Source organism: Bos taurus, chromosome 15, assembly GCF_002263795.3.
Source record: "Bos taurus isolate L1 Dominette 01449 registration number 42190680 breed Hereford chromosome 15, ARS-UCD2.0, whole genome shotgun sequence".
Lineage (NCBI taxonomy): Eukaryota > Metazoa > Chordata > Mammalia > Artiodactyla > Bovidae > Bos > Bos taurus.
The window spans coordinates 46,155,755-46,180,864 of NC_037342.1; the positions used below are offsets into that span (position 1 = coordinate 46,155,755).

Consider the following 25,110-nt stretch of genomic DNA (forward strand, 5'->3'; position numbering starts at 1 on the left):
GGGATTTCTTTGGAAGGCATGATGCTAAAGCTGAAACTCCAGTACTTTGGCCACCAAAAGACCCTGATGCTGGGAGGGATTGGGGGCAGGAGGAGAAGGGGACAACAGAGGATGAGATGGCAGGATGGCATCACTGACTCGATGGAAGTGAGTCTCAGTGAACTTCAGGAGTTGGTGATGGACAGGGAGGCCTGGCGTGCTGCGATTCATGGGGTCGCAAATAGTCGGACACGACTGAGCAACTGAACTGAACTGAACTAAGAAACAGTGTGGAGGGTGATATCAAGGACAAAATAATATGGTAAGTAATCAAATATCTGCATCCAAACCAATATCAGTCCATCAGTCAATAATAATTGGTTTCATCTACCAGCTACCTTCTAGCCACACCATCATAAGTTCCACATTTCTACCACCTCCCTCTAAACGTAAGAGAAGACAGTCAATTCTTTGATTAAAACAAGTTATTTGTCTATACATATCCATTTTCCCTTATCTAATCTAACCATCTCAAGAAAATAAAAGGTATGAAATCATTTTGTAAGCACTATTTTCTAGAAAATTCTAATACCAGAAATCATTACTTATCTAACAAAATAATAAATAGAAACCTCAATTAAATAGACCAGAAGAGGACACTCTTATGTCTTAAGATGGTAACAGTTCAACAAGGTAATCAATTCTCACTCCTGTCAAGGACTTGTACAATGAAAAGCCGTGGACGCTGCTGTAGCTCTCCCAGCGTCTTTCTTCCCTCTGTGAAAGCATTCTCCTTCCGTTGCTGTGTGGGGACATGTACATGGCTTGCCATGGTTGCAGATCTCAAATTGCAGTTCTCAGCTTACTGTGAATAAGCCCATCTTTGCTGGAGAAACATCTGGCAGTCAATTTATTTTAGATCCACATTTTGGTGACCCATATAAGAACTAGAGAAGACTCCCTGAAGGCTGTGGGGATACTGAGTAAACAGGTGCCATAACCACACTTGAGCCCATATGCTCACTGCTTTTCTTGCTAACCCTGGAGTTTAAAGATATTTCTTTCTCCTGCGCATAAGCTCATGCCCTCTTTGCACTTGAAGCTCTCTTTGCATTTGGGATTTATGTTAAGGTTTAACCTTTCTGGCTAAGGCTTTATTCACTATACAAGTAGTCATTCGGTACTGTGTTCTGATTTAAGATCAGACCGTTTCAATTGAAGCTGACCGAAAAGCCACGGGTCCATTTCTTCAGGAACAGGGGCTGCTTCACTAAAGCTGTGCCTGTTTGTCAGACATTGGCCTGGATTAGGGGCTGTTCTCTGGAAACTGGCTGAAAAGTCTTTGGCTCCACCCCTCCAGGACCAAACTGCTTCCCTAAAACTAGCTGGAATTACCTTGCAGGCTAAATTGCAAGCTGTTTGAATTAAGCTCTTTGCGCTATAAGCCCTTTGAATTGTTTGAAAATTGCTTTTTTTTCTAGAGAAAACCCTCTGAGAAATAGGATCCACTCATCTAAATATTTTCTATGTGTTTCCCCCCTATAGGGACTCTGACTGATTTTATGTTAAAAGTCCTACTTCATGTGTAATTCGAGCTAAACCTGACCAAAGACAGTTTAGAATATCTATGCCATCATAGGGAACTTTTGAAATCCCAAATGTTTTTTCTTAAAGTTTAACTAGATTACAATAGCTTTAAAATTTCAAGAGCTGAAAGGAATGCCTATTTTGATTTTCCCAAATATTGAGGTTTCCAAATGTTATCAGGTTTTAAGATTAACTGAGGCAAACAAGTGATTAAAGGAACATAAAATAGTTCTTGAATCCTCAGGCTCTTTCTCTTTGGCTTTTTGGTCTCAGGCTCTGCCTCCAGCACCATTTGTATCTCTACTGTGGCTCCTCCTCGTCAGACTCTGCCTCCTGTGCCATCTTCCTCTGTCCTCTCTATTCTGCCTATGTATCCTCTATATCCTGTCTTCCCCCATTCTAATTCTCCTAGCAACTTCCTTTTTCTCTGAAATTCTTCCACTTCCTTTTTCCTCTGCACTTGTCTGATCCTTTAAAATTAAACATTCTTGGTATCCAGAGGCTAAACCTTTAACTTCTTGTATTCCTGGACTAAAGCTGAACTATGTGAGATAGTTCAGTCACTCAGTCATGTCCGACTCTTTGAGACCCCAAGGACTGCAGCCTACCAGGCTCCTCCATCCATGGGATTTTCCAGGCAAGAGTACTGGAGTGCATTGCCATCTCATTCTCCAGAGGATCTTCCTGTCCTAGGGATCAAACCCGGGTCTCCCACACTTTAGGCAGACGCTTTACCAGGGAAGCCACCAGTGAAGTCCAAATAGTCAGATTTTCTCAAAGTAACCAAAGATTCTCACTTATTTGCATAGACCAATGAGTTTAATATAGTCATTCAAATATATCAACTTATACCAGCAGGCTGATATGCTTGTCAGTAAGACCAGATCCAGTATTGGATGAAAACCACTAACTGGAAAAAATCCTGAAATATCTCTAGAATTACAACCTGGAAACCAGTCCACCAACTGATTATATGGTCAGGCTTGGGCAATCACTAGATAACTTCATCAAGCAATTCCTAGGGCTTTTCCAAAACCTATAAATTGGAACAAAACTCAGGATTGCAAACAAAATCTGACAAACCTGTTCATGACGAATCTATTTGACTTTCTTCAAAATCTAATTTTAAAGAAAATTCTGATTTTCCTTCAGATGTCAAATCCACCTGGTTAACTTTTTATTAATAACTCTGTGCTTTTAATAGGCTAAGCCAAGACCTTTCACTTCTAATGAAAACAAACAAACAAAACAAACAGAATGGAATGGAATTGAAAACTATGTATAGTCCATATTTAGTTAATCTGGCAAACCAGCCCTCCTGCACTGTGGCTGAACCACCTAAGAAGAAGATCACCAAAATTTTTAATCGTCAACTCTAGCAAATGAATCCTGCTATAGGAAACCGGAACCTTTCTGGTTTCTACTATTGCAAAGAGCCAAGGCACTGGAAAAGAGTTACAAATTTAAGCACTTTAGGCACCTTTTGCCCTCTAACTATTTCCAACATCCACCCAATTCTCCATGGCAGGAAATCAAGGACTCCTCCAAATACCCTCTCTTAATCGGCTTAGAGAAACATTTCTCCAAACTGGGAATTAATCTTTTCCAGTTCTAAATGACACTGGAGCAATGTCTCCATGCTCAGTTCCACTACTGTAAAGCACTCCCTGCCTTGGAATACTAACAATTCAAATAATGGGATCTCTAATTAACTTCAAGAGGTTCCTTCCTGTCTCTAAGCCTATTTTCGTCTGTTTAGGCCCTTCAAGAGATCCACCACACCCTTTTCCTCTTAGTTCCTCTTGTTGCAGAAAAGAAAATGGGGCACAAGAGGATGGTCACATCCCAGGACTCAGACAAGTTCCTGGCACAGCTGCCAAGTATTTGTTCCTGGCTTTACACTGGAAGGATTCAAGAGTGAGCCATAGTAAAGTGAAAGAAGGCTTATTCAGGGAAATAAACATACTGCATAAACAGAATTTGGGCCAACTCAAGAAGGCAGGAGGCCATGGGAAAGACACACTCCATAGGCAGAGTGGGGCCATCCCAGAAGATAAGAGGCCCCAAAACATAGGTTGGGTAACTTAACAGGCTAGTGAGGAGGATGATTATTCCAACTATTTTGGGGAAAAGCCCAGGATTTTCAGGAGTTGGATCACTGTGCACTTTTTGACCTTTTCCAGTTGGCCTCAGAATGGTCATAGCTCTGGCGGGTGTGTCATTTAGCATGCTGATAAACTACAATGAATGCATAACAAGGTTCAAGGTCTAGTGGAAATCGTTTCATCCTAGCTGGTTCTAATCAGTATATGTCTTGTCTTCAAGGGCTATATCATTCTTTTAAAGGTTGTGCCTCTGTCTCCTTCCTGTCTCATTCTGCTCTTCATACATCACTAACATCCATCCCCACCAGAAGCACATTCTTCACTGTAACTGATTTATATAGTGCATTCTTTAATAATACAGTTGATGAAGCTGGTCAATATCTTTTGGCCTTCACTTGGAAAAAAAAAGAATTCACCTTGACAGTACTGCCTCAAGGTTACATACTTGGAGTATGTATATGAGTCCTTATTATTTCTCACAAATTCTGAACACTGATCTAGATGATATAAAGTTCCTTAGAGGTTCCATTTTGTTGCAATAAGTGGATGATTTGCTACTTCTCTGCCCTCCTTCTGATGCCTCCTCACAAAAAGACAGCTTCTACCTGCTACAGCTTTTAGGTCTGAAGGGACATAAGGTCACCAATGAAAAATTACTGTTCTCCCAAACCCAAGTTCTACATCTAGGGCCTCTGATATCAGAATAAGGGTCATACCTAGATAAACTTCATGGTATCCTAAAGTTTCCCCAGGCCCCAAGCTAAACACTATCTGTGAGGTTTTCTGAGGTTTGTTGGCTATTGACAAAACAGGATTTCAAATTTCTTTCTTCTGGCCAAACCTTTGTATGTTTTACTCCACAGTAACAATTCTGACCCAATTTTATGGGAAAAATCAGATGACATACATTTTAAGACCTTGCAGGAGAGTTTGATAAACCCACCTGTCCATGGCCATTCTAATTATCACATTCCTTTTTGTGTGTGAAAAGGGTGGAATGCCCTTGAGATACTCACCCAAAACATGGGGATCACCACTGACCCATAGAATATAGTCAACAACTGGACCCTTTGGCATGGGAATGAGAGAGTCAATTCCTAAGCAGGTTGATAAGTCTGGGGATCCCCAAGGAGAGAGGAGTCTGGAATTCTCAAGGAGGAGGAAAGGACAAATGTTTTGTTTTTTTTTTCCCTCTACATTCCTTAGTCTTAGTCACATAAAACGTTTTTATCTTTAAACATGGAACTGATGACTACACAACTAACAACTCAGTTTGGACTCTGTACTAAGGATTTGATAGCAGCATGTATCCTGCTTGCAAAGATGGGCTCCATAAAGGACAGAAATGGTATGGACCTAACAGAAGCAGAAGATATTAAGACGAGATGGCAAGAATACACAGAAGAACTGTACAAAGAAGATCTTCATGACCCAGATAATCACGATGGTGTGATCACTGACCTAGAGCCAGACATCCTGGAATGTGAAATCAAGTGGGCCTTAGAAAGCATCATTATGAACAAAGCTAGTGGAGGTGATAGAATTCCAGTTGAGCTATTCCAAATCCTGAAACATGATGCTGTGAAAGTGCTGCACACAATTTGCCAGCAAATTTGGAAAACTCAGCAGTGGCCACAGGACTGGAAAAGGTCAGTTTTCATTCCAATCCCAAGAAAGGCAATGCCAAAGAATGGTCAAACTACCGCACAATTGCACTCATCTCACACGCTAGTAAACTAATGCTCAAAATTCTCCAAGCCAGGCTTCAGCAATATGTGAACCGTGAACTTCCTGATGTTCAATCTGGTTTTAGAAAAGGCAGAGGAACCAGAGATCAAATTGCCAATATCTGATGGATCATGGAAAAAGCAAGAGAATTCCAGAAAAACATCTATTTGTGCTTTATTGGCTATGCCAAAGCCTTTGACTGTGTGGATCACAATAAACTGTGGAAAATTCTGAAAGAGATGGGAATACCAGACCACCTGACCTGCCTCTTGAGAAATTTGTATGCAGGTGAGGAAGCAACAGTTAGAACTGGACATGGAACAACAGACTGGTTCCAAATAGGAAAAGGAGTACGTCAAGGCTGTATATTGTCACCCTGTTTATTTAACTTATATGCAGAGGACATCATGAGAAACGCTGGGGTGAAAGAAGCACAAGCTGGAATCAAGATTACCGGGAGAAATATCAATAACCTCAGATATGCAGATGACACCACCCTTATGGCAGAAAGTGAAGAGGAACTCAAAAGCCTCTTGATGAAAGTGAAAGAGGAGAGTGAAAAAGTTGGCTTAAAGCTCAACATTCAGAAAACGAAGATCATGGCATCTGGTCCCATCACTTCATGGGAAATAGATGGGGAAACAGTGGAAACAGTGTCAGACGTTATTTTTGGGGGCTCCAAAATCACTGCAGATGGTGACTGCAGCCATGAAATTAAAAGACACTTACTCCTTGGAAGGAAAGTTATGACCAACCTAGATAGCATATTCAAAAGCAGAGATATTACTTTGCCAACAAAGGTTCATCTAGTCAAGGCTATGGTTTTTCCAGTAATCATGTATGGATGTGAGAGTTGGACTGTGAAAGGCTGAGCGCCAAAGAATTGATGCTTTTGAACTGTGGTGTTGGAGAAGACTCTTGAGAGTCCCTTGGACTGCAAGGAGATCCAACCAGTCCATTCTGAAGGAGATCAGCCCTGGGATTTCTTCGGAAGGCATGATGCTAAAGCTGAAACTCCAGTACTTTGGCCACCTCATGCGGGGAGTTGACTCATTGGAAAAGACTCTGATGCTGGGAGGGATTGGGGGCAGGAGGAGAAGGGGACGACAGAGGATGAGATGGCTGAATGGCATCACTGACTCGATGGACGTGAGTCTCGGTGAACTCCTGGAGTTGGTGATGGACAGGGAGGCCTGGCATGCTGCAATTCATGGGGTCACAAAGAGTCGGACATGACTGAGTGACTGAACTGAACTGACTGAAATGACTATACTACCCAAGACAATCTAAATATTCAATGCAATACCTATCAAATTACCAATGGCATTTTTTTAATAGAACTAGAACAAAATTTTTTTTTTTAATTTGGTATGGACACAAAAGCCTCTGAATAGCCAAAATAATCTTGAGAAAGAAAAATGGAGCTAGAGGAATTAGACTCCTTGATTTCAGAGTATACTATAAAACTACAGTAATCAAAGCAGTATGATACTGGCACAAAAACAGACACAGACCAATGATACAGAATGGAAAGCCCAGAAATAAACCCATACACTTATGGTCAATTAGTGTATGACAAAGGAGGGAAGACAATGGTGAAAGACAGTTTTTTCAATAAGTGGGGCTGGGAAAACTGGACAACTACATGTAAAAGAATGAAATTAGAACATTCTCTAACACCATACAGAAAAATAAACTCACAGTGAGTTAAAGAACTGAATGTAAGAATGGATAGGCAGAACACTCTCTAACATAAATTGCAACTGTACTTTTTCCCTCCATAGGCTAAGGTTTTGGAAATAAAAAGAGACAAATGGGATCTAATTAAACTTAAAAGCTTTTGCACAGAAAAAGAAACCATAAACAAAACAAAAGACAACCTACAGTATGGAATAAAATATTTGTGAACAATGCAACTGGTAAGGGATTTATTTCCAAATTACAGAAACAACTCAGACAATATTTAAAGAACAAATAATCCAATCAAAACATGGGCAGAAGACCTAAATAAACCTTTCTTCATATGTAAGTGGCCAATGACATGTAAGTGGCCAATAGGCACAGGCAAAAATGTTCAACATTACTAATTATTAGAGAAATACAATTAGTAAATGCAGGACAAGATGTGGGGGAAAAGGAACTCTCCTACACTGTTGGTGTGAATGTAAATTGGTGCAGCCACTATGCAAAACAGTATGAAGCTTCCTTAAAAAATTAAAAATAAAATTACCATCAGTTCAGTCAGTTCAGCTCAGTTCAGTCACTCAGTCGTGTCCGACTCTTTGTGACAACCACATGAATCGCAGCACGCCAGGCCTCCCTGTCCATCACCAACTCCCGGAGTTCACCGAGACTCACGTCCATCGAGTCAGTGATGCCATCCAGCTATCTCATCCTCTGTCGTCCCCTTCTCCTCCTGCCCCCAATCCCTCCCAGCATCAGACTCTTTTCCAATGAGTCAACTCCCCGCATGAGGTGGCCAAAGTACTGGAGTTTCAGCTTTAGCATCATTCCTTCCAAAGAAATCCCAGGGCTGATCTCCTTCAGAATGGACTGGTTGGATCTCCTTGAAGTCCAAGGGACTCTCAAGAGTCTTCTCCAACACCACAGTTCAAAAGCATCAATTCTTTGGCGCTCAGCCTTCTTCACAGTCCAATTCTCATATCCATACATGACCACAGGAAAAACCATAGCCTTGACTAGATGAACCTTTGTTGGCAAAGTAATGTCTCTGCTTTTGAGTATGCTATCTAGGTTGGTCATAACTTTCCTTCCAAGGAGTAAGTGTCTTTTAATTTCATGGCTGCAGTCACCATCTGCAGTGATTTTGGAGCCCCCAAAAATAATGTCTGACACTGTTTCCACTGTTTCCCCATCTATTTCCCATGAAGTGATGGGACCAGATGCCATAATCTTAGTTTTCTGAATGTTGAACTTTAAGCCAACTTTTTCACTCTCCACTTTCACTTTCATCAAGAGGCTTTTGAGTTCCTCTTCACTTTTGGCCATAAGGGTGGTGTCATCTGCATATCTGAGGTTATTGATATTTCTCCCGGCAATCTTGATTCCAGCTTGTGCTTCTTCCACCCCAGTGTTTCTCATGATGTACTCTGCATAGAAGTTAAATAAGAAGGGTGACAGTATATAGCCTTGACATACTCCTTTTCCTATTTGGAACCAGTCTGTTGTTCCATGTCCACTTCTAACTGTTGCTTCCTGACCTGCACACAAACTTCTCAAGAGGCAGATCAGGTGGTCTGGTATTCCCATCTCTTTCAGAATTTTCCACAGTTTATTGTGATCCACACAGTCAAAGGCTTTGGCATAGTAAATAAAGCAGAAATAGATGTTTTTCTGGAACTCTCTTGCTTTTTTCATGATCCAGCAAAAGTTACCATATGATCCAGCAATTCTACTCATGGACGTATATCTGGAGAAAATGCTAATTTGAGAAAATACATATGTCTCATTGGTCATAGCAGCACTATTTACAATAGCCAAATCTTGGAAGCCACCTAAATGTCCATCAGCAGATGAGTGGATAAAGATGTGTATGTATACACAATAGAATACTATTTAACCATAAAATAGAATGAAATAATGCCATTTACAGCAACACGGATGGACCTAGAGATCATAATAAGTGAAGTTGGTCAAAAAGAGAAAGATGAATACCATATATCACTTATATGTGGAATCTAAAGTATGACACAAAAGAACCTACCTACAACACAGAAACAGACTCACAGACATAGAGAAGAGACTTGTGGTTGACAAAGTGAGGGGAATGCTTGGGACTTGGGATTAGCAGATGCAAGCTATTAATATATAGAATAGATAAACAAAGAGACCTTACTGCATAGCACAGGGAACCATATTCAATATCTTATAATGAGCCACATATATGATGGAATATTACTCAGCCATTAAAAAGAATGAAATGTCATTGCTAGCATTATAGATGCACCTGAGATTATCATGCTAAGTGTAGTAAGTCAGACAGAAAAAGGCAAATATCATATGATACCATTTACATGTGAAATCTAAAAAAAAATGATACTAATGAACTTATTTACAAAACAGAAACAGCCTCACAGATTTAAAGAACAAACTTACAGTTACCAGAGGAAAATAGTGGAGGGAAGAGATAGATTGGGAGTTTCGTACTGACATGTACACACTGCCATTTTCAAAATAGTTAGCCAACAAGGACCTACTGTATAGCACAGGGAACTCTGCTGAATATTCTGTAATAACCTTAATGGAAAAATAATTTGAAAAAGAATATGTACATGTGTATGTATAACTGAATCACTTTGCTGTGTACCTGAAATATACACAAAATTGCTAATCAGCTATGCCCCAATATAAAATAAAAATTTGAAAAATGCAAAAAGGAAAATAATATAAAAAGAATATATATATGTGGGTGTGTATGTGTGTGTGTGTGTATATATATATATATATATATATATATATATATATATGAATCACTTTGCTACACACTTGAAACCAACACAGCATTGTAAATCAACTATACCTCAATAAAAAGATAAATTTAAAAAAAAGCAGTTGGTAATATATTGGGTGGAATGCATGAGTCAAAATAGAGGAATCATTTACATGGTTTTGGGGGCTAATCTAGGCATAAAATAATGGTCTTTGGACTAGGGCATGAGAAATGGAAATAGGAATAATGGATATATTAAAGGATATTTAGGAGGGAAAATAATCAGACTTGATAATGTTTGGATATTGGGGATGGGATGAAAAAGAGGAAGGAGTCAAGACTCCACCACACTAGGTGATATTCACTGAGCTACCTCCTGACCTCCACACGCATACCTACTAAACAGCTACACTTGGATGTCTCTCAGCTACCTGAAATACAACACATCCAAAACAAGACCCCAGTCCAAGCCTGTTCCTCCTTCTGTTCCTGACACCCTGCACTATCATTATCTGTTTCTACAGGCTTACCTCTTTTGGCCTCCCACTTTCTCCTCTAAACACCAGCCATGCTTAAAGATTTTTATGTTTGCCATGCTCTCTTTGTCCTTTAAAGTTTTACCTGTTCATTCTGTCTGATTCTCTGTTTTAATTCTTCTTCTAACTTTTTCCTACTATTTATTTACAAGTTTAGATGACATCTTCTCCAAAAAGACTTTCCTGATTCTCTAAAATGTCAGTTAGCTGGTCCTAATTTGTGTGCTGATAGGCCTCTGAACTTCTCCCCAATAGGGCTCTGATTACCTTAAATGATAATTACTTCTTTGTTAATCTGTCTCTGTCAGTCATTCCATGACTTCAACTTATCTCTGGAAACCTGAACTGAGTGATGACATGAGGTAACCTTTCAAGCTATGTTACTTCCAGTGCTCTTACCTGGGACTGGAACAGGTGGTAGAGGTTTGATGAAATGGTCTCCTTTGGAGACAACAGGGCAGAACTGCCAGAGATATTAAAGCCTGGCATGGGTTCAACCCATTATTTCACACTTTTATTTCTTCACCTTTTTCACCATGCCCAGTGGTGTTCTAAGAACCAGGACCAAACAAAATAGTTAGATTCCATGCTCTAGGAGTTTAAAGTCTCAAAGTGAAATGAGATGCTGACACAGAACCCTGTAGAGCATAACAGTCAACACAGGAAAATTGAAGGTGTAAGGAAGATCAGAGATGAGGAGATGGAAGGAGAGGATGAGATCTTTGGATGGCATCACCGACTCAGTAGACATGGGTTTGGGTGGACTCTGGGAGTTGGTGATGTACAGGGAGGCTGGCATGCTGTGGTTCATGGGGTCTGAGAGTCGAACACGACTGAGCAACTGAACTGAACTGAACTGAACTGAAATTTTAAAGATCTCTTTGGCTTTATTCAATGAATCATGTACTAGTCAGAGTCCAATCTGGTAGACAGAAGGGATCTATGAAGAGCTATGCTGCTGCTGCTGCTAAGTCACTTCAGTTGTGTCCAACTCTGTGCGATCCCAGAGACGGCAGCCCACCAGGCTCCCCATCCCAGGGATTCTCCAGGCAAAACACTGGAGTGGGTTGCCATTTCCTTCTCCAATGCATGAAAGTGAAAAGTGACAGTGAAGTCGCTCAGTGGTGTCTGACCCTCAGCGACCCCATGACCTGCAGCCTTCCAGGCTCCTCCATCCATGGGATTTTCCAGGCAAGAGTACTGGAGTGGGGTGCCATTGCCTTCTCCGCTGAAGAGCTATACAGTGAAGTAATCTCTTAGAGGAGAATCTTCTCACTTAAACTGAGAAGATTCCATGGAGGAAAAAAGCAGAAGTAAATGGAAAACAGGAAAACAATATATTTAGAGCTCATTATTATAGAGACCTGGAGGAGGGCGTGGCAACCCACTCCAGTATTCTTGCCTAGAGAATGACTATGGCCAGAAGAGCCTGGAGAGCTACTATCCACAGGGTTGCAAAGAACTGGACTTGGCTGAATGACTAAGAACACATGCACATTATAGAGACCACCATGGCAGAAGATTGTAAAGGCCAGGGAAGAAATTTTGGTTGCCACAGGAATGTGTCTTTTTAATACAATTTAGCATGATGCTAAGAATAAACTCAACTAACATCAAAAACTGAACTTGGAGGAAATACCAGTCTAAAGTAGATAATTTGCAGGTTTAGAGTATGTATGTTCTAAATAGATGGCCTGGATTGCTGTGAGGATTTTGGCATTTGCCCCATCATCTTTCGCTCTTTAAAGTGCCCCATTTTAAAAGCAAATCATGTGGTCACCATAGTTTTATGGGGCTGAAAATCAAGACTGTAGTGGAGCTGTCCTGTGTCTACTTAGTTAAACTGAAACTACATTCTCTAGAACTTCCTTCCTTGTGTTATTAATAGTTCAAGGTTAGTGTAAACCACAGAGATATTTTGTGTGAGATTTAGAGGGCAGAGCTGAAGCGGCAGCTATATTCTTTGTATTCTTCTTCTATGTAGGAAGTTGATTAGGGACCTATCTTCAACTCACAGAGGTTTTCACTGACTCACCTTGTAGATGTGGGGCAGTGGATCAGTTGACCACTCCATCAATTCCCATCCAGCTCCCCTCCTTCATGTTCACTGACTCATGAGCCAGGTAGAAGTTTAATATCGTGACCAAGGATACCAGCTTCTTTTGTAGATTACCTGAATTATCAAAGTCAGGTAATTGGAGGCTGTAAGAGACCACAGCAGTCTATAGTTCATCCTCATGAATTCTAGTTTATGATTATCCTCCCCCATGTCATATTTATCTTTCCTCCCCATTTATCTCTCTTCCCCTATGACAGGCCCATCACTAATCACAGAGGCAATAGTCATACTGCTTCATGATATCAAACTCCTAGAATAAATCCCATATTCCAAATTATTCAAAGTTACAGTTTCCTTTTAGATAGAACTCTGATACAGTGCTTGATAGACAAAAGAATAATTTACATATAAATTGACCAGATGGCCTTTTCGTTATAGGGGACTGGAATGCAAAAGTAGGAAGTCAAGAAACACCTGGAGTAACAGGCAAATTTGGCCTTGGAGTACAGAATGAAGCAGGGCAAAGGCTAATAGAGTTCTGCAAAGAGAATGCACTGGTCATAGCAAACACCCTCTTCCAGGAACACAAGAGAAGACTCTACACATGGACATTACCAGATGGTCAACACTGAAATCAGACTGATTATATTCTTTGCAGCCACAAATGGAGAAGTTCTATACAGTCAGCAAAAACAAGACCGGGAGCTGACTGTGGCTCAGATCATGAACTCCTTATTGCCAAATTCAGACTGAAATTGAAGAAAATGAAGAAAACCACTACACCATTCAGGTATGACCTAAAACAAATCCCTAATGACTACACAGTGGAAGTGAGAAATAGATTTAAGGGACTAGATCTGATAGACAGAGTGCCTGATGAACTATAGATGGAGGTTCATGACATTGTACAGGAGACAGGGATAAAGACCATCCCCAAGAAAAAGAAATACAAAAAAGCAAAATTGCTATCTGAGGAGGCCTTACAAAAAGCTGTGAAAAGAAGGGAAGTGAAAAGCAAAGGAGAAAAGGAAAGATATACCCATTGGAATGCAGAGTTCCAAGAATAGCAAGGAGAGATAAGAAAGCCTTCCTCAGCAATCAATGCAAAGAAATAGATGAAAACAACAGAATGGGAAAGACTAGAGATCTTTTCAAGAAAATTAGACATACCAAGGGAAAATTTCATGCAAACATGGGCTCAATAAAGGACAGAAATGGTAGGGACCTAACAGAAGCAGAAGATATTAAGAAGAAGTGGCAAGAATACCCAGAAGAACTGTACAAAAAAGATCTTAACAACCCAGATAATCATGATGGTGTGATCACTCACCTAGAGCCAGACATCCTAGAACGTGAAGTCAAGTGGACCTTAGAAAGCATCACTACGAACAAAGCTAGTGGAGGTGATGGAATCCCAGTTGAGCTATTTCTAATCCTGGAAGATGATGCCCTGAAAGTGCTGCACTCAATATGCCAGCAAATTTAGAAAACTCAGCAGTGGCCACAGGACTGGAAAAGGTCAATTTTCATTCCAATCCCAAAGAAAGGCAATGCCAAAGAATGCTCAAACTACTGCACAATTGAACTCATCTTACACTCTAGTAAAGTAATGCTCAAAATTCTCCAAGCCAGGCCTCAGCAATACATGAACCATGAACATCCAGATGTTCAATCTGGTTTTAGAAAAGGCAGAGGAACCAGAGATCAAATTGCCAACCTCCACTGGATCATGGAAAAAGCAAGAGAGTTCCAGAAAAACATCTATTTCTGCTTTATTGACTATGCCAAAGCCTTTGACTGTGTGGATCACAATAAACAGTGGACAATTCTGAAAGAGATGGGAATACCAGATCACCTGACCTGCCTCTTGAGAAACCTATATGCAGGTCAGGAAGCAACAGTTAGAACTGGACATGGGACAACAGACTGGTTCCAAATAGGAAAAGGAGTGCATCAAGGTTGTATATTGTCATTGTGCTTATTTAACTTCTATGCAGAGTACATCATGAGAAACGCTGGGCTGGAGGAAGCACAAGCTGGAATCAAGATTGCCAGGAGAAATATCAATAACCTCAGATATGCAGATGACACCACCCTGATGGCAGAAAGTGAAGAGGAACTAAAGAGCCCCTTGATGAAAGTGAAAGAGGAGAGGAAGAAATTGGCTTAAAGGTCAACATCAGAAAACTAAGATCATGGCATGCGGTCCCAACACTTTATGGCAAATAGATAGGGAAACAGTGGAAACAGTGGCTGACTTTATTTTTCTGGGCTCTCAACAAAGGTCTGTCTAGTCAAGGCTATGGTTTTTCCAGCGGTCATGTATAGATGTAAGAGTTAGACTATAAAGACAGCTGAGAGCCGAAGAACTGATGCTTTTGAACTGTGGTGTTGGAGAATACTCCTTAAAGTCCCTTGGACTGCAAGGAGATCAACCATTCTAAAGAAGATCAGTCCTGGGTGTTCATTGGTAGGACTGATGTTGAAGCTGAAACTCCAGTACTTTGGCCACCTGATGTGAAGAGCTGACTCATTTGAAAAGACCCTGATGCTGGGAAAGATTGAGGGCAGGACAAGAAAGGGACGAGAGAGTATGAGATGGTTGGAAGGCATCACCGACTCAATGGACATGGGTTTGGGTGGACTCCGGGAGTTGGTGATGGACAGGGAGGCCTAGCATTCTGCGGTTCATGAGGTTGCAAAGAGTTGGACTCAACTGAGCGACTGAACTGAACTGAACTGACCAGTGAAACCAAGGGGTCATTTAGAGTGAGAGACAAAGTAGATGAGGAACATTGTACAACAGTGCCATAATGAATTACAGTATGCATGTCTGTATAAGTTTTGATGAGCCTGCAAATCCAACAGAGAAGTGCATCCAGGTTTGCAAAGGAGGGAAACTAGAAAAGTGCTCTGTCTTGAAAGTCTGTGGTGTTTTAAATAAGCAGGAAGATTGTCACAGGCTCTGTTAAAAACAAGACTGATCAGTTTAGTTCAGGTCAGTCACTCAGTCGTGCCCAACTCCTTGTGACCCCATGGACTGCAGGCTTCCCTGTCCATCACCAACTTACGGAGCTTACTCAAACTCATGTCCATTGAGTCGGTGATGCCATCCAACCATCTCATCCTCCCTTGTCCCCTTCTCCTCCCACCTTCAATCTTTCCTAGCATCAGGGTCTTTTCAAATGAGTCGGTTCTTTGCATCAGGTGGCCAAAGTATTGGAGTTTCAGCTTCAACATCAGTCCTTTCAATGAATATTCAGGACTGATTTTCGTTAGGAAAAAAAAAAAAAAAAACAGGCCCTAAATTGAGTCATTCATGCTAATCTTATACAGAAAACTGAGACAGTTATAGTTTGGCTTTCCCCAAAAATAGTCTAACACCATGCAATCAGGAATTGCCTGATCAGCTTGGATTAGGCAATCTGCCTGATAAATTCTACCCATTCCCTAGAAGGAAATTAAGCTTTTAGTAACCGATCTGCTTTATGCCCAGTTCAGCTTCCTTGTTCCTTTTCCCCTCTGTCTATGAAATTACTTCACTGTATAGCTCTTCAGAGATCCCTTCTGTCTACTAGATTGGACTCTGACTAGTACATGATTCGTTGAATAAAGCCAAAGAGATCTTTAAAATTCACTCAGTTGAGTTTTGTTTTTAACACTCCTAAAGCTAGTGTAAAGTGAAAGTGTTAGTTTCTCAGTTGTGTCCGACTCTTTGTAACCCCATTAACCAGCCCTCCAGGCTCCTCTGTCCAGGGGACTTCCCAGGCAAGAATACTGGAGTGGGTTGCCATTTTCTTCTCCAGGGGATCTTCCCAACCCAGGAATCGAACCTGGGTCTCCTCATATTGCAGGTGGCTTCTTCCTGACCCAGGGATCAAACACAGAATGGAGTGGGTTTGACAAATGTGACTAGAAAAATATGGTATATCATTTAGGAAAATATTTGTTAATTACACATACTTTACATAAAATAAAAATCCAAATGTACAAAAATCCAATAGAAGTGACAAATATTCTGAGTAACTTACACTGTTTCAGTAAGAAAGACCTTTTAATAAACCAAAAGCAGGCAATATTAAGGAAAATATTAACAGATCTGACTTCATATCAATTTAAAACTTTTATGTGCTTCCCTGGTGGTTCAGATGGTAAAGAGTCTGCCTGCAATACAATGATCCTGGGTTCATTTCCTGGGTCAGGAAGATCCCCTGGAGAAGGGAAGGCTACCCACTGCAGTATTCTTGCCTGGAGAATTCAATGGACAGAGGAGCCTGGCAGGCTACAGTCCATAGGATCCCAAAGAGTTGGACACAAGTAAGCGACTAACACTTTCACTTAAACTTTAAAATTTTTATATAGCAAAAATGGACATGAGTTTGAGCATGCTCTGGTAGATGGTGAAGGACAGGGAGGCCTGACGTGCTGCAGTCCATGGGGTCACAAAGAGTTGGACACGACTGAGTGACTGATCAACATAGCAAAAATAAAGCAAAACAAGAACAATTACATTTAAAGATACAACAAAAAGGAAAAAATAACAATATATAATAAAGACAAAAATTTGCCATCTTTAATATATAAAGTTTATTTAAAATAAGTAAACATGAAAAATAAACACATCAAAAGGAAAATGAGTAGAATTTAAAATGCATATCCAAAAAACTGAAATAAAAATCATAAATAAAATATAAATAAATCTTAAATATCATTAATATCAACATAATTTTAAACTGAATAATATGAAAACAAACAACAAACATAAAAACAAACAATCATGTCACCTTTAACTAGCACCTATACTGGTAATAGAAATATAAAGCAGTACACTGGAAGGCAATTTCATGATGTGTATCAAAAGCCTTAATAAAGGACATGCCCTAGCAATTTTACTTGTAGGAATTTATTCTAAGTAAATATATAAACATATACAAGCTAACTATGGAAAAGTACTGGTCATAGAAATGTACATAAAACAAAATGTGAAAATCGTTTAAAAGTCCATTATTAAAAAAAAAAAAAGTCCATTATTTTGAAGATGCTAAGCAGGAAAACAGTCTATCTCTTCAATAGGATTTAATACAGAAATTAAGAAAAATGAGACAATGCCTTGTACATCTATTAGAAAAATATGAACACACGTTAAATAAACATAGCAAGGTACAAATAGCTGTGTACAATGTGATCCAATTTTGTTAAAATAAAGAAACGATTACTATTACATATGGTCAATATCATTGAGGCACATTCTGTGTTCTAGCTACTGTTATAAAAGGTAGGGACTCAAGTGTTAAAACAAAGAAACTTATTTTTATAAACTTTTTTATAAACTTTCCAATGGAAAGAGACAATAAATAAACAAGGATATAAATAGAATGTTCAGTTCAGTTCAGTTGTTCAGTTGTGTCTGACTCTTTGTGACCCCATGGACGGCAGCATTCAGGCTTCCCTGTCCATCCAGCACCAACTCCCAGAGCTTGCTCAAATTCACGTCAATCGAGTCGGTGATGCCATCCAACCATCTCATCCTCTGTCATCCCCTTTTCCTCCTGTCTGCAATCCCTCCCAGCAGCAGGGTCTTTTCCAAGGAGTCAGTTCTTCACATCAGGTGGCCAAAGTATTGAAGCTTCAGCTTCAGCATCAGTCCTTCCAATGAATACTCAGGACTGATTTCCTTTAGGATTGACTGGTTTGATCTCCCTGCAGTCCAAGGGACTCTCAAGAGTCTTCTCCAAAACCACAGTTCAAAAGCATCAGTTCTTCAGCACTCAGCTTTCTTAAGCTGAGCATGAGTCCAACTCTCACATCCATACATGACTACTGGAAAAACCATACTTTAGACTAGATGAACTTTTGTTGGCAAAGTAATGTCTCTGATTTTTAATGTGCTGTTGGGTTGGTCATAGGTTTTCCTCCAAGGAGCAAGCATCTTTTAATTTTGTGGCTGAGTCACCATCTGCAGTGATTCTGGAGGAAAGAAAATAAAGTCAGCCACTGTTTCCATTTTTCCCCATCTATTTGCCATGAAGTGATGGGACCGGATGCCATGATCTTAGTTTTTTGAATGTTGAGTTTTAAGCCAACTTTTTCACTCACCTCTTTCACTATCATCAAGGGGTACTTTAGCTCCTCTTTGTTTTCTGCCGTAAAGGTGGTGTCATCTGCATATCTGAGGTTATTGATATTTCTTCTCCTGGCAATCTTGATTCCAGCTTGTGCTTCATCCAGCCCAGGATTTCACATGATGTACTCTGCATAGAAGTTAAATAAGCAGGGTTACAATATACAGCCTTGAGATACTACTTTTCCAATTTGGAACAGTTTGTTGCTCCATGTCTGGTTCTAGCTGATGCTTCTTGACCTGCATACAGATTTCTGAGGAGGCAGGTAAGGTAGTCTGGTATTCCTATCTCTTAAAGAATTTTCTATAGTTTGTTGTGATCTACACAGTCAAAGCTTTGGCATAATCAATAAAGCAGAAGTAGATATTTTTCTGGAATTCTCTTGCTTTTTTGATGATCCAACAGATGTTGGCAGTTTGATCTCTGGTTCCTCTGCCTTTTCTAAAACCAGCTTGAACATCTGGAATTTCTCGGTTCACCTACTGTTGAAGCCTGGCTTGGAGAATTTTGAGCATTACTTTGCTAGTGTGTGAGATACAGTGCAATTGTGCGGTAGTTTGAGCATTCTTTGGCATTGCCTTTCTTTGGGATTGGAATGAAAACTGACCTTTTCCAGTCCTGTGGCCACTGCTGAGTTTTCCAAATTTGCTGGCATATTGAGTGCTGCACTTTAACACCATCATCTTTTAGGGTTTGAAATAGCTCAATTGGAATTTCATCACCTCCAGTAGTTGTGCTTATAGTGATCCTTCCTAAGGCCTACCTGACTTCACACTCCAAGTGTCTGACTCTAGGTGAGTGATCACAACATCATGGTTTATCTGAGTCATGAAGATCTTTTTTGTATAGTTCTTCTGGGTTATTCTTGCCACCTCTTCTTAATATCTTCAGCTTGTTTGGTCCATACTCTTTCTGTCCTTTATTATGCCCATCTTTGCATGATGTTTTCCCTTGGTATCTCTAATTGTCTTGAAGAGATCTCTAGACTTTCCCATTCTATTGTTTTCCATTGTTTCTTTGCACTGATCTGCACTGATCACTTAGGAAGGCTTTCTCATCTCTCCTTGCTATTCTTTGGAACTCTGCATTCAGATGGGTATATCTTTCCTTTTCTCCTTTACCTTTGGCTTCTCTTCTTTTCTCAGCTATGTGTAAGGCCTTCTCAGACAACCATTTTGCCTTTTTACATTTCTCTTTCTTGGGGATGGTCTTGATCACTGCCTTCTGTACAATGTCACAAACCTCTGTCCATAGTTCTCAGGCACTCTGTCTATCAGATCTAATCCTTTGAATCTATTTGTCACTTCCACTGTATACTTGTAAGGGATCTGATTTAGGTCATAAATCATATGTTAGATGATGACAAATGCTAAGAAAAAAATATAGCAAAGTAAAGAAAGTAATGAGTGCTGGGCATACAAGACTGCTATTTAATATAGGGTCATCAGGAAATACTTTTCCAGGTACAGTGAAATATGAGCATAATTCTGAAGAAAGTGATGGAAACAAAAATTTTTTTCAGACAGAGCAAAAGCAAAGACTCCAAAGATGGAAGCAGGTGAGGTCTAACAAGGAAGCCAATATAGTTGTAACACACACACAAAAAAAAAAAAAAAAACAAGGGATAGAGTGGTGACAAAGGAAACTGACATAAGGCCTTGTGGGACATTGTAGGACTTGCTGCTTTTGTTAAGAGAGAGATGGGAAGTTCTTGGAGATTTCTAAGGAGAGGAGTGACATCTTACTTTTTATTTAAAAGGGTCATTCTCTTATTAAAATGTTCATACTGTGTGAATAGACAGAGAAAATGAGGTAAAGTACAATGACAATGACAACTCAGGGGAGTAAGTTAGAAGACTATTGCAACAACTCAGGAAAGAGATGATAACAGCCTGTATTAGGATAGCACTTAGTGCTACACATGGCCTGTGGCCTAATCCAGGATATATTTTGATAGTAGAACCAATAAGATTTGTTGAATTGAATCAATATCCCAGACCTCCCAACATGTCTGCGATAATCTGATTGAGACTTCAAAAATATTCCCCTAAAATGGTGTCCCAGATTACATCAACTCTAAGTCTCTATTTGACCAAATTAGCAAAAATCCTAGATCTGCTTCCCCCTCATATCTGACCCCAAACCCGAGGGATACTTTTAGTAATTAGTAATCTCTTCTAAAGTTTTCAATATTCATGAGTGGTACCAGAATGCAACCAAATCCCTTTCAGAGCCAGCAAAATCCACGACTGCTCCCATATTACTGGGAGCTCTTCCCTAAGTTCATTTTTACCACTTCCATGGTGGACACTCCAAATTAAGCTTCTGACTTAATTTCCCTTTGCATTCTTCCTGGCTATTCTTAAAATCCCTCAGGTTCTTCTGAAATGGAGGCCACCCTATATCCCCAACAACTGTAAATTTTCTACATTTGCTCTTCTAGATTCATACCGATGGATTCTAAAGTATTCAATATCATCAATTATAAAACCTATCCTAATGTCTAGAAAGGCATAGTAAGTTCTCCCCTTGGCTTGGTGATGGAAGAATCCTTGAATTCCATGTTCTGTTTCACACAGTGTGAAAGTCAAAGTTAGTCGCTCAGTCATGTCCAACTCTTTGCAACCCCATGGCCTGTAGCCTGCCAGGCTCCTTTGTTCATGGAATTCTCCAGGCAAGAATACTGGAGTAGGTAGCCATGCCCTTCTCCAGGGATCTTCCTGACCCAGGGATAGAACCCAGGACTCCTGCACTGCAAGTGGATTCTTTACTGTCTGAGACACTTGCAGTTTTGCATAATCGGTTTCAGTATCCCTGTCTGAGACTGAGATAGAGTTTACACCGGAGATTCCTTTAAGCAGAACTTAAATGGGAAGAAGAGATGGAAAGAACTAATATTCTGAGCCCCTATCTCAGGTTAAGCCCTGGAATTCTCATTTCATCAACACCGTGAAAAGTCTCAAGAAGAAATGTTACTGAACCTTTATAAACCTGAGTCCATTAGCACATGTAATGCCAATCTACTGACACCAAGGTTTGGTGAAGGAAAGTGAAAGTGAAAGTCACTCAGTCCTATCCAACTCTTTGCAGACTGTACCCATGGACTATATGGTCCATGGAATTCTCTAGGCCAAAAAACCCGAGTAGATGGCTGTTCATTTCTCCAAGGGACCTTCCCAACCCAGGGATCGAACCCAGGTCTCCCACATTGCAGGCTGATTCTTTACTAGATGAGCCACCAGGGAAGCCCAAGAATACTGGAGTGGGTAGCCTATCCCTTCTCCTGGGGAATCTTCCCTACTCAGGAATCAAACCGGGGGGTCCCACACTGCAGGCAGATTCTTCACCAGCTGAGCTACAAAACACGCTGCATTTATTACAGAGCCATACAAGGGGTCATATCGGCTCAAAAGGTCCAGATTCCCCAGTAGATTTCAGAAAAGACTTCCTTTTTTTTTTCTTTTTTTTTAAGGTAAAGTGAGTGAGAGAATCACAGGTATGTGATAAGCTTGTGTATAATTCTCTGATTGGTTGATGGTTATATAACAAGTTGTTGTCATAGGGGTTAATACCATGAATCCTCAGACTCCAATAAGTCTGGGGCCATGTTCTCATAGTCATAATGCTGTTAACTTCTTACATCTGGTGGAGGTTTTCTAGTATTTGCAAAACAACTCAGGAAGTTGTATCAGACACCATTATCTAAGTACTTCAAGAAGAAACTAAAGGTCCTGTGACTGCTATGTGGCTGATCTGTTGTTTAAATTGTTACCAGTTCTCCTGGCCCAGCTGCTATTTTTTGTTACTACAAATTCACAGTCTTTAAATCAAGTCTTAAGCCAGCCTTTTGTGACTCAGGAGAGACCTGGGAGACTAAAGCTTTTCTACAAAGAGGCAGATGGAGCACATGGGAGGGTGGGCAGTTTGGTTTGGGGAAAGCCCTATAGGGTCCAACTTAGTTACTGAAAAACTGAGAAAGATTAAATGTGTGACCAAACTCCTTGGAAGGAAAGTTATGACCAACCTGGGTAGCATATTAAAAAGCAGAGACATTACTTTGCCAACAAAAGTCCGTCTAGTCCAGGCTATGGTTTTTCCAGTAGTCATGTATGGATGTGAAAGTTGGACTGTGAAGAAAGCTGAGTGCCGAAGAATTGATGCTCTTGAACTGTGGTGTTGGAGAAGACTCTTGCGAGTCCCTTGGACTGCAAGGAGATCCAACCAGTCCATTCTAAAGGAGATCAGTCCTGGGTGTTCTTTGGAAGGAATGATGCTAAAGTTGAAACTCCAATACTTTGGCCACCTCATGTGAAGAGTTGACTCATTGGAAAAGATTCTGATGCTGGGAGGGATTGGGGACAGGAGGAAAAGGGAACAACAGAGGATGAGATGGCTGGATGGCATCACCGACTCAATGGATGTGAGTTTGAGTGAATTCTGGGAGTTGGTGATGGACAGGGAGGCCTGGCATGCTGAGGTTCATGGGGTTGCAAAGAGTCGGACACAACTGAACGACTGAACTGAACTGAAAGTTTGCATAATTAGAAAGTAACAACAGTGGAGTTTGGGTCCACTTTCCATGTAAATACATACCTTTAAGAAGACTAGTACTGATAGCCATCCCCAAACTTGACAAATCAGCCCAAATTTTTATATCCCTGTCATCTGCAAGGATAATGCCACCTAAATATTTGCTTAGAAATTCATGTTTTCTAAAGGGAGTAGACTGGAAATAGGGTCAGACAGCAGAAGCAGGAAAATCTCAGGGTTCACAGAAGAAGACGCTCTTCCTTTCTACCTCTACCTAGGGCTAGCAAAGCCCTACTGGTTACAGCTGGGCCCTGCCTTGAGAGGTAGGGGGAGAAGTCCACTGAAGGCAGGATCTGATGCCTCTGTGTCTTTCCCTCTGTAATATTGTTATTTATAATGAGAAATATATAAGTAATCTTTGTCCCAGTTCACAAAACAGGTTCTTGAAATGCTTATAAATTCCTAAGTAATAAGAATGGTAGAAGCACTTTTGTTTCAATGAGGCAACTCTGGTTGTGTCCCTGGATGGGAAATGGTCACCAGAAAGACAAAGCCATGATTAGAAGTTTCATATTTTCAGGCCTCCACTTCCCATTCTCCAGAGAGGGGCTGGAAATTAACTTAAAAATAGATGAATCCTATGTGAGAAAGCCTACATAAAATCCCAATAGCATGAGGTTTGAAGGGCTTTCAGTTTGGTGAACACATCCACATATACCAGGAGCAGAATGGACCCCCTACTCCACTGGGACAGAACCCACCAGACCTCAACCTATGTATCTCTTCATCTGTCTGTTCATTTGTATCTTTTATCACATTCTTTACTCAACTAGTAAACATAAGTCTTCCCTGAGTTTTAGAAGTTGCTCTAGCAAGTACATCAAACCTGAAGAGGCAGCTTTCGGGAACTTCTGATTTATAGCCAAGTCATACAGAAGTTGAGGGTAATCTGAAGATCTACTGCCTGAAACTGACATGTGAAGCCAGTGGCAGTCTCCTAGGACTGAGCCCTTAACCTGTGGGACCTGACAGTACATTCAGAAAGATACATAGTGTCAGAATCAAGTTAAATTTTAAGACACCAGCTAGTGCTGCAGAATTGCTTGTTGTGGGGAAAGCCCCACATACATCTGGTGTTGAAACAAAGGAAAACTGTTTTTTGTTTGTTGTTTTTCTGAAACACCTAGGTTGCCTGATTTTTTTCCTCCTCTTCTTCCTCTCTTTTGATGGGATACAGTGCAGGTGACCCAACATGTGCCACTTAGGTGTATAGATTATTTCAACCTGAAGGTAAGGAAGTTCCAAAAGACTCAGAAAGAAACTTTGAACTTCTACCTAACTGCCTAAGAGAACAGAATATAGAGCCTGTTCCAGGAGGGAAATACCACTAAAGAGAACTATACAACACTATACATAACTATAGTATACTATGAACTAGGTGTGCTAAACAGGGAGGAACTTAGCAAGGCCAGTTTGATCAAAGTCCTCTCTGTGTCCTATTCTCTCTAGATTGACCAGCGAACACTTGTTTAACAAACATTAAATCTCTATGTTTTCCTGTGAATTACTTTACTTCCCTTTGAAGTCCCAGACTCCTACCTCTTTCTCCTTAGTCCAGTATGATTTATAAATGTACCTCACCTTGCCTTACTATCTTTCAAATTTCTCATGCCTATGTTAATTCTCCAAACATATGTATTAAATTTAGTTTTGTACTGTGAATGTCTTATGTCATTTTAATTATCTGACTAGCCAAAAGAAATAAAAGGGGAAAAAGAAAAATACCACCACCCCTTTTTTTGTTGTCAAGTATCACCCACCTGATTTCAGAAGAGGCCAACAGAGTCCCTTAACAGACATATTCTCTTAGTCAAAGAAGAGCCAATTAGAAGGAAAGAATCAGGGGGAAATGTCAGACAAGAGAGACCCAGTGGTCTCAGCTGCCCTTTTCTCTGTAATCAGTGGGTTAGAGATGGATTGGTTCATGCCAGGATTTTTAGTTGAAGCTAAAAGA

At 40.3% G+C, this 25,110-nt stretch overlaps 1 long non-coding RNA gene across 1 annotated transcript in view; it reads right to left on the reverse strand.

The window, feature by feature from the left end:
• LOC104974257 (uncharacterized) overlaps window positions 1-25,110 on the reverse strand; it is a 140,105-nt gene that overhangs the window by 18,608 nt on the left and 96,387 nt on the right. Inside the window, exon 2 of the long non-coding RNA XR_811548.4 lies at window positions 12,421-12,587. This is a non-coding gene — a long non-coding RNA (uncharacterized lncRNA). The remainder of the gene's footprint in view (window positions 1-12,420; window positions 12,588-25,110) is intronic.